General features: G+C 36.9%; 1 protein-coding gene across 16 annotated transcripts in view; it reads right to left on the bottom strand.

Moving 5' to 3' along the window:
• Positions 1-13,634, bottom strand: part of NCKAP5 (NCK associated protein 5) — a 656,435-nt gene that overhangs the window by 175,796 nt on the left and 467,005 nt on the right. The window contains exon 1 of one of the 16 annotated variants that reach the window (XM_039328239.1): positions 8,743-8,747. The exons of the other annotated variants lie outside the window; for them this stretch is intronic. The gene's annotated coding sequence lies outside the window, so the exon portion shown is untranslated. Of the gene's footprint in view, positions 1-8,742; positions 8,748-13,634 lie in introns of those variants that run through there. 16 annotated transcript variants of the gene reach the window in all.

The raw sequence follows: 13,634 nt of genomic DNA, 5'->3' as shown, positions 1-13,634 counted from the left end.
TCAATATTCTCACCAGACATGTATTTATCACTTTCTATTCTTCAATTCTTTTTTAGATTCTTTAGACTTTTATTATCATTCCTTCAAGAAATCAGAGTCATAAATGGACTGGGTCTTTAAATCTCATATTTTAAGAATTTCTTTACTTAGGATTTGGAGAAAATATTATAAAAGTGATTTTAAAGTTCCATTATGGGCTATACCTTGGCATGCGATAGAAGGAATAAAAAGAGGAGTAAAAATGGACATGGTGTCTTATAGTCAGTTACTTAGATGGGATGGGCAAAACTGGCAGTTAAGATTACGGGAAGATTTAGCGCAAGAAAATATTATTTATTCTTGGTTTCAATATAGGCAACTAGTAGATAAATGGAAGGTGGATTGTAAATTGGGTTTTCTTAGAGAAGATGGAAATCTTATTAAGCAAGTCAAGGATCAAAGACAAACCCATATCAAGAGAATTTATGGGGTATTAGTTGAAATGGACTCAGAAACGGAATTAATTAAAGATTGTATGATTAGATGGGCGCAGAATTTTGGTGTCCCAGTCTCATTGGACATTTGGGAAACCATTTGGGTGAGAAATGTCAAATTTACACAAGCACAGAACCTTAGGGAGAATTTTTATAAAATGTTTTATAGATGGCACCTTGATCCACAAAAAATGTCTCTTATGTACCCTGACGTGCAACCCAAATGTTGGAGATGTGGTTATAAGGATGCTTCCTATTATCATATTTGGTGGTCATGCAGAGAGATAAAAGCATTTTGGATCAAAATATGGTGGAATATCCAGAGAATTTTTAGAAGGAGGGTAAAATTTACTCCGCAATTATTTTTGTTAGGCATTGTTACAGATTGTGATACAAAGGAGGTTGTATTGATGTTAAATTTGATTACAGCCGCTAGGCTGTTAGTAGGACAATATTGGAAGAAGGAATCTTTGCCTACATTGCAGGAATGGTTTCTTAAAGTAGCTTATCTGGCGGAAATGGCAAAGATTTCGGCTTTCTTAAAGCAACAAACGCAAGAGAAGTTCCTTGCTGTTTGGGACAAATGGATAAAATTTATACAATTTAGATTGGGTATACAAAAATATCACATAGCTTTTTTATAAGTTTTATTTTTATATATATATATAGATATTTTTTATATATATATATATAATATAAATTTTTTAATTTAATTTTTTATTTTTATTTCTTAATTTTTAATTAAGCCTATATTCTGCTCTGGGAAGCTCAGGGGGGGGAAGGGAGGGTTTTTGTGAGGGGTGGGGGATGGGGTTTTTTTTTATATATATATGTAATGTTTAGTTTCTTTTTTGTATATGTTGTCTTTTGTTTTGTATTGTTTTTGTCTTTTTGTAAAATTTATAAAACTTTCAATAAAAAAAAAAAGAAATCAGAGTCATATAAATCTCTAAAAATGCTTCTTCCAGCTTCTCGCAGTTCAGTTGGTCAGAGAGGTAAAATTAAAGTCCATGAAGGGTTTCCCTGGAAAAAGGAAAATGAGGTCTCAGAGAGTATATTTTCACTCAAGGTCCAAGATGGGAAAGAGGGAAACAGCTGGCTTCATGCAGGACCCAAGATAGGAAGAAGAAAGACTGCTGATGGAGAAGTCTTGGTCTCTGGGGAAAGGAAGGACTGGACAGAAGAGCCGCGAGAGGTTATTTCCCAAATGAAATAGTTCAGTTAAACAGCAGATATTTCAGTTAAACAGATCGAAAAAAGGAAACAAGCCATGCTGAGGAACTAGTCGTATATTCAGTACATTCATTGCTTTTTACCCTCTCTTCATACATCCAGAAGCTGGGGAGGACGGAGTGAAACAGTTACCAAGAGAACTAAATAGTCTCTAGGAGAAAGACTCAGGAAGAAACCTGACACCAGGCTAAAAGCTTTGACTGTATGGTACAACAGCAATAGCAATTAAGACTTATATACCACTTCATAGTGCTTCACAGCCCTCTCTAAGCAGTTTACAAAGTCAGCATATTCACCCCAACAATCTGGGTCATTTTACCGACCTCGGAAAGATGGAAGGCTGAGTCAACTTTGAGCTGGTCAGGATGGAACTCCAGACCATGGGCAGATTTAGCCTGCGATACTGCATTCTAACTACTGCACCACCATGTCTCCTTTTACAAAAACCTATGGTAAATATACCTATTGTACATAACTGCATTGTATATAGTACATTAAAAAAGCTCCAAAGCCTGTTCTTATCTTGTTTCTCTGTGTCCATTGCATCCTTGTAAACCTTATAAATATACCTCCGGTTCTAAAAGAACCCAGAGAACATTGTGACAGCCTGCTTAAGGAAGGAACACACTCCAAGGTTGGCCTTCTCGAAGCCACTGGCACACCCTGGCTGAACAGTGGAGCATAAAGAGGCAAGGATACAGCTCACAGATGTAGAGAAATCATAGAAAGCACAATATATTCTACATTTGAGGTTGCAGGGCCAAAAGAACCTATTTATTAGACAGGATGATGTCTTATTAATTGCCATAGATCCTGTTCTTGTTGTTATTCAATCATTAAATTGTGTCTGATTATTCATGATCTTATAGATTATTGTATGCCAACCCCCCCATCCTCCACTTTTCCCCTGAGTTTGCCCAAATTCATGTTCATTGCATCAATGATGCTATCTAACCATCTCATCTTCTGCGATCCCCTTCTCCTTTTGCCTTCAACATCAAGGTCTTTTCCAATGAGTTCTCTCTTCTCATTAGGTAGCCAAAGTATTTGAGCTTCAGCTTCAGAGACCATGTCCACAAGGAGCCAAATATAGTTTGGGAAGAAATATCCTTTTTAAACTTATGTATCCACATGCACATGAATGCAAGCACAGATGATGAATAATATACTATCAGTGAAATCAGGAAGAAACCAAGAGTAGAACCAATGCTAGTAATTTACTCACTATGCGGTTTTCATTCAGTTTTAAAAAAGATTGAGGACACCTAACTGGCTGGCTGGGGAATTCTGGGAGATGAAGTCCACATGTCTTCAGGAAGTACTGCTCTAGGGATTGCTTAAATGCAAATAGTCAATGTATCATATCACATCATTATTCAAACTTAAATACAAACCATTGCACAAATATTCTCTTTTCCATTAAATAACAATTGAAGAAATTAATGATTGCGTGGCTAAAGAATGCAAGGTAGCTTTGTTTCCTCTTACAAATTAAATATTCTTAAGCTGCCACACAAAAGCAAATGTTCATCAATTATGTATGGGAATAGAAATGTTCTAGAGAGCTATTCAAATAAAACTTTAAATGCATTAATAAATGCCTGTCTGTCTGACAGAAATAGAGATGTATATCTGCTTCATTATCAGTGTGTATCAAAACAGACTACACAAGGACCAATTTAAAGTTTCAGAATGTCTGAATAAAGGCAAATCTAAAATATCCATTCTTCCTGGAGACATAGACTAAATTAAAAAACCTTTCAAGCCAAAATTAAACCGAGCTTGGGAATCCAAGTATGATAGCAGAACCTTTGCTCATAATCTTCCCATCACATAATGCCTTTCTCATGTCTATGAATATTCAAGATTCGCACATATTTTCAGCTTATGTTGGATGCTTTCCTTTTTAAAATTTAAGGAAGTCAAGTGATTTTTTTAATGGGAAAAATGTGGTTAAAAAAAAACAAGCTGCATTCCATTGAACAACACCCAGTTAAGGGAACCAAAGTATTGTTGCCAGTCTCTTTTAAGAAGTGTTGTTAGCACTGCCTCATGCCCACAAGCACACTGGTGTTCATTCATTCTTGAAAAAAGCTTACTGTCTTCACTCACATATACATTACTATTGGGATTGTACCTAAAGCCTTAGAAGTGATGAGGAGCTGAAATCCTCCAGCAGGCAGCCCTTTCACTCTCAAATATTCCCGTAGCCAAGGAAAGGATTTCAGCTCTTTTGAAAGTTCAGAGAAAAAAATCTTTCATCAGGCTGCAGGAATGGAGTTGAAATCTTCCAATTTTCAGCTCCCTTCCTGCAGTCCCACAAGGGATTTCAGCTCTGCTCCATTCCATCCACTTGCAAGCTTCCCTGTTGGCTTCCCCACTAACTTTCTCTGGAAGCCAGCAAAGAAGATTGCAGCAGGGCTCACATAATCACAGGGCATTTGGCAACTGGTCATAAACACGAGCTGGTAAGCAAACATCTGAATAGTGAATGCAAAGGGCATGAAGCAACATTTTATAATTGCCAGAAGTACTTTATGGGCCATAAAAAGGACCTTTTCAAAGATCATTTTAACTTGGAATTGTCATTATGTTGAGTACATTAGGTTGAGTACTACCTGTATACAACCATCATGCTTTTTAAAACCTATTGTATCCCACATTTCATTATATTTATACATATGAACTCCACTCCTAATAAAGGCTTCCTAATTTTTAATGTCAACTCTTTGTCAATTATATGAAAAGATACTTGATCAGGAAATATTATCCAAGGAATTTAATCAAGTTTATATTACAGTTACACTAAAATAAGGCAAAGATCATGCCCAGTGTTCAATCTCACTGATTAACATTGATACAAAAACGTTAACAGCAGTGTTAGCAAAAAGATTACAACAAGTTCTGTCATTAAAAATGATAAAAGCAGAGTTTATAAAAACTAGACAAGCAGCAGACAACATTAGGTTAGGTTAGGTTAGTTGTAGATTTAATAGGGCTGAATAAAAATGAAGACCAATTTGTAATCTTATCCTTAGATACTGAGAACATTTCTGACAAAATATATAAGCAGTATGTGTTTAGAATACTTTAGTCAGAGCATAGTTTGATAAGCCTTTTTTACACATCTATTTTGCATTTTTAACTTTGCTAAGCATACATTAGTACTTTTTAAGAAGAGTTAACTGTACCTTATAAAATAATGGTGAAAAAAAAAACAAGGAAGAGCCTCTCTCCTATAGAATAATTAGTCTTGACAGTGAAATTAAACCATTACTGAGATTTCTAAAGCAGAAATGTCTTCTGTCTTTTCAGGCTTAATTCGATCTGGGACAGAGAGTCTTTTTCAGGATGAATCAACCCTAAGGTGTTGGACAAATTGCAATCAATATGTATTCTTATGGAAGCTAATCATGGCAAATTATTTTATGAGATGACTAACATTTGTAAAAAGCATTGGCTTACTCTGGATAAAAAATATTACTACTCTGGATAGCAACATGAAATTATGAGAAGAAATGAAAACTATGAATATACAAATTAAGTTGAAAGAGGAGTGAAAAATGTGAACACAGTAACTTGTTCTCATGAACCTAAACACGAGAATTTACAACTTACAAAATTTACAAGGCACCTGAATTTACAATGGTAAAGCAAGTAAAGAACATAAATCTATATGATAAAGTTTTGTTTCTTTTTAAAAAAATATATTTTATTGATTTTTTACAATAACATTCTTTAGTGCTTAGTAAACAGAGTGTTGTCTGGGTTCATATATTTAAAAAACAATCAACAATAATTAATTTCTATAGTTCCATAGTCACTATATTAATTAATTAATGATATATTTTTTGATCTTCTCTTCTTCCAATAGTATTCTCCTTTTGTCAACATTAAACAAATATAATTCTTAAATTTTTTGATTCATATAAAGTTGGGTATAAACCTTTTTCTTGGGTTTGTACAAATAACAGTAACATCAACATATAACATCTTTTCTGATCAGCTTATATTTTAACTGTATTTATAAAAGTCATCTTATTAAGTCACTATATATCCTGTTTTCAAGATTCTTTTTTAAGCTTAATTTTTCCTCTGTATTCAAACCATTCTTATCAGTCATAATTTTCTCAAAGTTAATAACCTTTAAATATCCAAACTTTTCATTCACATACACCAGTGGTTCTCAACCTGTGGGTCAGGACCCCATTTGGGGTCGAATGACCATTTCACGGGGGTCGCCAAACCACGCTGTCCACCATTTTTTCCCCTTTTTCCTGGTTGTCCTACTCCTCTTATTGGTGGCCACACCCACTTGGCCACATCCCTGGGGGTCACCACAACACGGGGAACTGTATTATGGGGTCACGGCATTAGAAAGGATGAGAACCACTGACATACACCATCCCAATATTTTTACGTTTCATATAGGGCTAGATGAATCAAAAGTTGGAATTAAAATTGCCGGGAGAAATATCAACAACCTAAGATATGCAGATGATACCACTCTGATGGTAGAAAGTGAAGAGGAACTAAAGAGCCTCTTGATGCGGGTGAAGAAGGAGAGTGCAAAAGTTGGCTTGAAACTCAACATTAAGAAAACCAAAATCATGGCATCCGGCCCTCTCAATTCCTGGCAAATAGATGGGGAAGAAATGGAGGTAGTGACAGATTTTATTTTTCTGGGCTCCAAGATCACCTCAGATGGGGACTGCAGCCAAGAAATTAAAAGACGCTTGCTCCTGGGGAGGAAAGCTATGGCAAATCTAGGCAGCATTCTAAAAAGCAGAGACATCACCCTGCCAACAAAAGTGCGTATAGTCCAGGCCATGGTTTTCCCAGTTGCAATGTATGGCTGTGAAAGTTGGACCATAAGAAAGGCTGAGCGCAAAAGAATTGAGGCCTTTGAACTATGGTGCTGGAGAAGACTCCTGCGAGTCCCTTGGACTGCAAGGCGTTCAAACCGGTCAGTCCTAGAAGAGATCAACCCCGACTGCTCTTTAGAAGGCCAGATCCTGAAGTTGAAACTCAAGTACTTTGGCCACCTAATGAGAAGGAAGGATTCACTGGAGAAGAGCCTAATGCTGGGAAAGATTGAGGGCAATAGAAGAAGGGGACGACAGAGAATGAGATGGCTGGATGGAGTCACTGAAGCAGTAGGTGTGAATTTAAATGGACTCCAGAAGATGGTAGAGGACAGGAAGACCTGGAGGAATGTTGTCCATGGGGTCGCGATGGGTCGGACACAACTTCACAATTAACAACAACAACAACAACAACATATTATAAAAAATACTATACTACTTGTATATCTTATCCCTCTTACTGTGGGACCCCTTTATATCCATAATTTATCTATTCTTTTCATCATATTTTACAAGTGTTTAATCATATAGTACTCCATCTGGTAAGTCAAATCAAATCTCTTGAATCTAACTCTAGCCTTCTTCTTTTGCCAGGTAGCTTTCCAAGTCAGTGTGTTCAACTTGCCAGGGGATTCTTCCTGTATTTTTCTAAATGTTGTTGGGAATAGGAAAAATAAGTTAGACAGAACATGTGTTTTTTGTCTCCCAAACTTTTATGATTCTCCTAGCTGCTCTATAGTCCATTTTGTTAGATCTTCTTTCCAATCTTCAAGTTTATTTTGAAGCCCTGAAAAATAAGATATCTTTTCCATTTCCGTTGTTGTGGCAAAACCTTGCAAGTTTTCTTTTGTTTGTATTAAACTGTAGTTCTCTTCATTTGTAGCTTCCCTCTTTGGGTGTCCTCTGTTTTCTGTTCTGTTATCTACTTTGTTTATTCATTCTTTGTCATCCTTTTCTAAGAGTTTTTTACTTGTAAGTTTAGGTTAGAAATGTGCTCATTTATGCCGTCAAAGTTGTTTTTAATTTCATCATGATTTGAAAGCATTGTCATTTGAATCTGTCACAGCATTACATACATTTTCTCCTAGAAAGTATTCCCTTGTCTTGGATTATTGCTCCTGCAGATCTCTGATGTTCCAGGCTGGGGCCTTCAGAAGGAGATATTAGGTGTGGTTTCCTGCCACTTTTAGACAGGTATGCAACATCCATTTTATCTTCCCCTTCCAGATATTATTTTACCGGTACCATACTCTCTGTATTTAGCCTTTCAAACCAGCCAATCTTAAAGTCCAAACAATCAAATATTACATAGTTCTTATCTTTATATATGGTTTTTATAATCCAATGTGTTTCCAATTGTCAAAGCACCACTGAAAGCAGTATTTTATAACAGTTCTTCTGTTCAGGGGTCTTACAATTTATCAGCCAGCCAAAATTGCAGTCGAGAATGTTTAACTATCCAGTAAAATCTCCCCTAGAAGATTAGCCAAAAGTCAAGGTTTTTCTTTTTCTGCAAACAATTCTTGAGCTAAAGATCACAATTCAGTAAGTATTTATAATCCCAGAAGGTCACCAGTTTTTAAAACAAATATAGTTCTCAATCAGTAATAGGTGGCCTGGTGTATTTTCTTTCTTTTGTTCCCAGTTGTTTTCTATTTGACTAAAAGTCACTGAGGTTCAAAGGAACAGGTTTGCCAATTTCTGAGTCAATGTAGCTGTTGTTCTATGCTTTAATCCTCCACTAGATGTCAGTAGCTATTCATTTTCCAACTTTTAAAACAAAAAAATATTTTTTGTAATTTTATCAATACTATTTCAGATGTGAAATCTTTACAGTTTTTTTGTAGTTTTCAGATTTATCCAAACTGTAGTATTATTAACTTAATTTCAATATATTTCTGTTCCCCATAAAAATTAAATAGCCGCTTCTGTCTATGGAAGGGTGGGGGTGTGATCCCTTCACTAGTTTAACGAAAAGAAGGACAAGGGGGGACGTGATAGCAGTATTCCAATATCTCAGGGGCTGCCATAAAGAAGAGGGAATCAAGCTATTTTCCAAAGCACCTGAAGGCAGGACAAGAAACAATGGGTGGAAACTAATCAAAGAGAGAAGCAACCTAGAACTACGGAGAAACTTCCTGACAGTGAGAACAATTAATCAGTGGAACAACCTGCCTCCAGAAGCAGTAAATGTTCCAACACTGGAAGTTTTTAAGAAGAGACTGGACAGCCATTTGTCTGAAATGGTGTAGGGTTTCCTGCCTGAGCAGGGGGTTGGACTAGATGACCTCCAAGGTCCCTTCCAACTTTACTATTACTACTACTATTACTACTACTACTACTACTACTACTACTACTACTATTATTATTACTTTCGGAGGATTTTTTGCTTCCTGGAAATCTTTTCCAGAAAATCTGTTACAAAATAGAAGAGAAAAGATCGGTATTCTCACAGAGTTCCAAGCATGCTGTTCACTGTTGTTCTGGTTAGTGCTTTTGGACTTTGGCTGCTGGTAGCTTGGGCTAGTCACTGATGTGCAGCTAGCCTTTCTCCTGTTGGGTCGGAGGGATTCCCTCGGATCAAACTGATATATTGCCGCCTTTCCGTGATCCATGGGGAGGCCCTCCTTCGTCGCCTCTTCAGAGTGACTTTAGACCAGCGGTTCTCAACCTATGGGTCGCGACCCCATTTGGGGTCGATCGCCCATTTTTCGGGGGTCGCCAAAGGCGGCGATCCACCATTTTTCACGGCACTGTGCACGGGGGCGCCACCGCGCATGTGTGCCGCGTATGGGGGCGCTGCCGTGCACGCGCACCGTGCATGGGGGGCACCGTGCACGCGTGGCGTGCACGGGGGGCGTCGTCGTATACGTGCGCCGCGCATGGGGGCTGTCACGCATGCGCGCTGTGCGTAGGGGCCGCACCGTGCGTGCGCGCTGCACATGGCCCCCGCCCCCATGCGCAGGGCGCCGCGCATGCGCAGAACGTTTGTGTGGCGGGGGTCGCCGTCACACAAACGTTGAGAAGCACTGCTTTAGACCCATTAAGGGTCCCCTGGCACGGTGAAACTAGCCATTGGGTGTGGAGCTCTGCAATCCCTCAGCTGCTCTGCTACAGCACAAAACCGGAAGTCAATAAAATTTTGTTTCTGAACTAATCCACACAGAAACCTAAAGATAAGGGATCTTCCTACAAATATACAAAATACAGAAACTTTTGTCTGATTTTCTGGAAAAAATACTTGTAAGATATACTTTCATTGCCTCCAGGATGGAAATATAGGATGCTTTTTAGGTTAAATCACATTTGAGGATCCCAAAGAGTGCCTTACATTAGTGTCAAATTTCTCAGGGTTATTGCTCATGTTACAGTTTCGAGGAAAGAATGTGAGGACCCTCATTGAGATGTAAGGAATACAAATTCCAAGTATTCAGTGATATTCCTGAGACACGGATCTTATTGATGAAAGAATTTCTTTTGGCTAAAGAGAAATCTAGTATTTTTTCTTATTCCCTGTTATTTTTTGTCAGTCTATCTCTCTATCAGATCAAACATGACTGCAATGACTGATTGTCACCATTTTGAAAGGGTTATGTTGTTGTGGGAATATTTCTTTATTTTGTTTCTGTCTTGCTAACTGTTGAGTCTACATACAAATGTGCCAGTGTTAACACTGATTTTGGTTCCTGTTTCTTTAATAACAGAGGGAAGGAAGGAAGGAAGGACAGGAGAATTGAGATGGTGAATTAGCTCTCTCCGGAAGTCAATTTATGTCTTGTTTATTTTCATTGGTTTCTTTTTGGTGGGAAATATGTTAGCTATATATTACTTGTGTTCAGTTATAGCTTTTTTAGTTTCTGGTAGTATTAATCTCATTGTAATTTTCTGTATTCATATACACTGTATATGCTTATTTCTAATTTAAATATTTCTTATTTTTCAAGGAGGTTTGTTTATTAGCCTATAGGTAAGTATAATATATTCGATCCTTTTACATGCTTAGGTTGGGGATACTAAATTGGAATGTGAAAGGGATGTGAGATATTATTAAATGTATTTTTATTTAATAATACATAGACACAAAGGTAATGTTATATTTCTACAGTAATATATTAGAAATAATGAACTTAAAACTTCATCTTCTTCACTGAATATGTCATAGATTATTCTTGAGAGCCAGTCTATTTAAGCATCAGACTAGAAACAGGAAGACTGTGAGTTCTAATCTTGCTTTAGGTATAAAAGCTGGCTGGGTGACTTTGGCCAGTCATTCTCTCTCAGCCCTAGGAAGGAGGGATTAGTAAACCACTTCTGAAATCTTGCCAAAAAACCCTGCAGAACTAATCCAGGTGATGATCAGGAGTCAACAGTGACTTGAAAGAAAAAAGGAAAAAAAAAAAAGGGGGGGGAAGGAAATATTTCTTTGTTGCAGGAGGAGGGATTTTAAAGTTACGGTATATTAGGGAGGAAACAGTATTTGAAATGATGGGCATCAGATTTTCTATGCTGAAAGCTATACACCAGAATTTTGAGATTTGGCTCCTTATTGGGGAAGGGGTAGCTAAAAGAATCATACTGAGAAATTGAAAAGGCATTGTTCCATATATCAGGGAATATTTGTAGGGAAGGTTTAATCATTCACTTCTAATCAAAGGACGAACCAATATGTGCTGCTACAGAAGAGATATTGTGATATTACAATATTTTGTACTATTTTTTTAAAAAAGAACCATTCAGAGGATGTTGGGGTGGTTCAAGCCTTTTGGGAAATACGATTTTATAAGATGGGCACCATTACATAAACACACGCTGCAGGTTTCTATCAGATGACATTGTTTTAAAAAAGGAATAGGAATGCTATGGCTGCTATTGTTGCTTTTATCCATTCACCACCTTGACTACCATATATATATATATATATATATATATATATATATATATATATATATATATATATATATATATATAGTATAGGCAAGCATACATGATGTAAAGTCAAAGGATACTAGTTAACTAGTTAAAGTATTCAAATTCCTCCTGAAAACAAAAAATATTCTGGACAGCCCTTCATTATTTCACTAAGTTCCATTATGCTCCCATTATATGTCCCAAAGAACAAAAATCCCAAAAGAGCTGGTAATAACAAAAAGGTTATTAATCAAAGACAGGGGAAAAAAGAATTTGACCATCCTCAACTGAGCACATCCCCAGATTGATTTTAACATGTAAATCAGTGTTTTATAGCATTTTCTATAATTACTTCTCCTTAGTTAAAGGTTAAAAAAAAGAGCCCAAAACAGAGACTAACCTATTTTTATTCAGGGTTCTTTTTTTTGTTTTGTTTTTGAGGAAGCTGAACTTGCCTTTCTACATGCAATGGCCAGGGATCTCAGTGGAGTTGGTGGCCTTTTCAGTAGATATATTCAAGATTATAAAACAGTAATGGAAAGACAAAAATGGAGTAATATTGAAGCAGAGGCTCAATATGTGACTGCTTGATAATCTGCAGAAACTGGAGAAAGATGAATCTACTCTAATGTTTCAAAGAGAAGCGCTTGATATGCATCGCCAAGCTTGCAAAATACGGCCTTTTAACCATGCTGTGGTGGCACAGTGGTCAGAAGGCTGTATTGCAGGCTAACTCCACTCACATTGCCAGGAGTTCAGTTCCCTCAATCCCGACTGGCTCAAGGTTGACTCAGCCTTCCATCCTTCTGAGGTCAGTAAAATGAGGACCCAGATTGTTGGAGGCCATATGTTGACTCTGTAAACTGCTTAGAGAGGGCTATAAAGCACTGTGAAGTGGTATATAAGTCTAAGCGCTATTGCCATTGCTGTGCTAAATTACATATCTCTAATAAAAATTATTTTCATTTCTAATCAATGCAGTACTCCTACCATAATATCAGCATTGGGCTAAACAGGGCGTTTTAAAAACTACTAATACAGAATGGTATGCAGTTTAGAATAATCAAACTTTGAAAACAGTGCATGTACAGAAAGTGGATATTTAAATTACGCTCTCAAATGAACTTTGTTTTTAAGATTTCCAAAAGGATGGGATATGTTGAACATCTCTGCATTATGGGACCTAAATTTTATTGCTGTAAATTTCAGTTTGGTTTATCCTGCTTGAGCAGATATTCCTTTAGCCTTTCTTTCCCAATTATATCTAGCATTTAAAACTAGCTTTGAGAAAGAGTGAACACACACTCTGCATATATAACATGGAATGTTTTGAAGCACAAGTGAAGGGATTTTTTACCCCAAGATCTCTACTGTATTATGCACAACTTTATAAAGCAAAATTGATGCATCTAAATTTTAAGTCTGAAAATTGATTTGAAATTACTCATCTAGGAGCTCATCTGCATTCTGGTCTGATATTTTGGTTGATTCTTCCTGATCAGCAAGCTGTTTGCATATTATTTTCCCCTCAGTCTGATATATTCCTTAAACACACAATTAAGAAATGAAAAAATGAGAGTCTTACAATAATAATGCATATATTTGCTTTTAGGAAATGTACAGGCAGTTTTATCCTAGGGGCTTTAAATAATGACCAAATTGTTTTTATGCAGTCTATGCAAGTTTCAAAACTATATTTCCTGTTGATTGTAAAGCAAATCATAAGCATTTATTTGACATTTTGTAACAGGAAATGAAATGGGAAAACATTCCCTAAGGATGATAAAGCAACCATTAGAATATATTAAGTCACCAACACAGCATTTCATTTATCAAAAAAGCATGACAGAAAAGATAAAATTGTATTTTTAAAAAGTTTCAGTTTAATTTAAACAATCAGTGATTCTTAATAGTTACGTTCACTACGCTGTCTCTGTTATAACATCATGAATCTATCATGTGGAATATTTATGATTGCTTTAAGATAGGGATGTAAAACTCAATTTCATTGAGGGCCACATCAGTATTGTGGTTGTTCTTGGGTGGACGGGGTGGGGGGGTGGCCAATGGGTGGGTGGATATGGTCAGCTCGACCTCATCTTCCATCAGGGGACTCCTGTGGGGGCTGGGTGGGGCTGTGGGAGGGATCCAGGGA

This window comes from Crotalus tigris, unplaced genomic scaffold (assembly GCF_016545835.1).
Source record: "Crotalus tigris isolate CLP2741 ecotype Arizona unplaced genomic scaffold, ASM1654583v1 scf7180000024374.3283719, whole genome shotgun sequence".
Lineage (NCBI taxonomy): Eukaryota > Metazoa > Chordata > Lepidosauria > Squamata > Viperidae > Crotalus > Crotalus tigris.
This window is presented reverse-complemented; position numbering and strand designations above follow the sequence as displayed.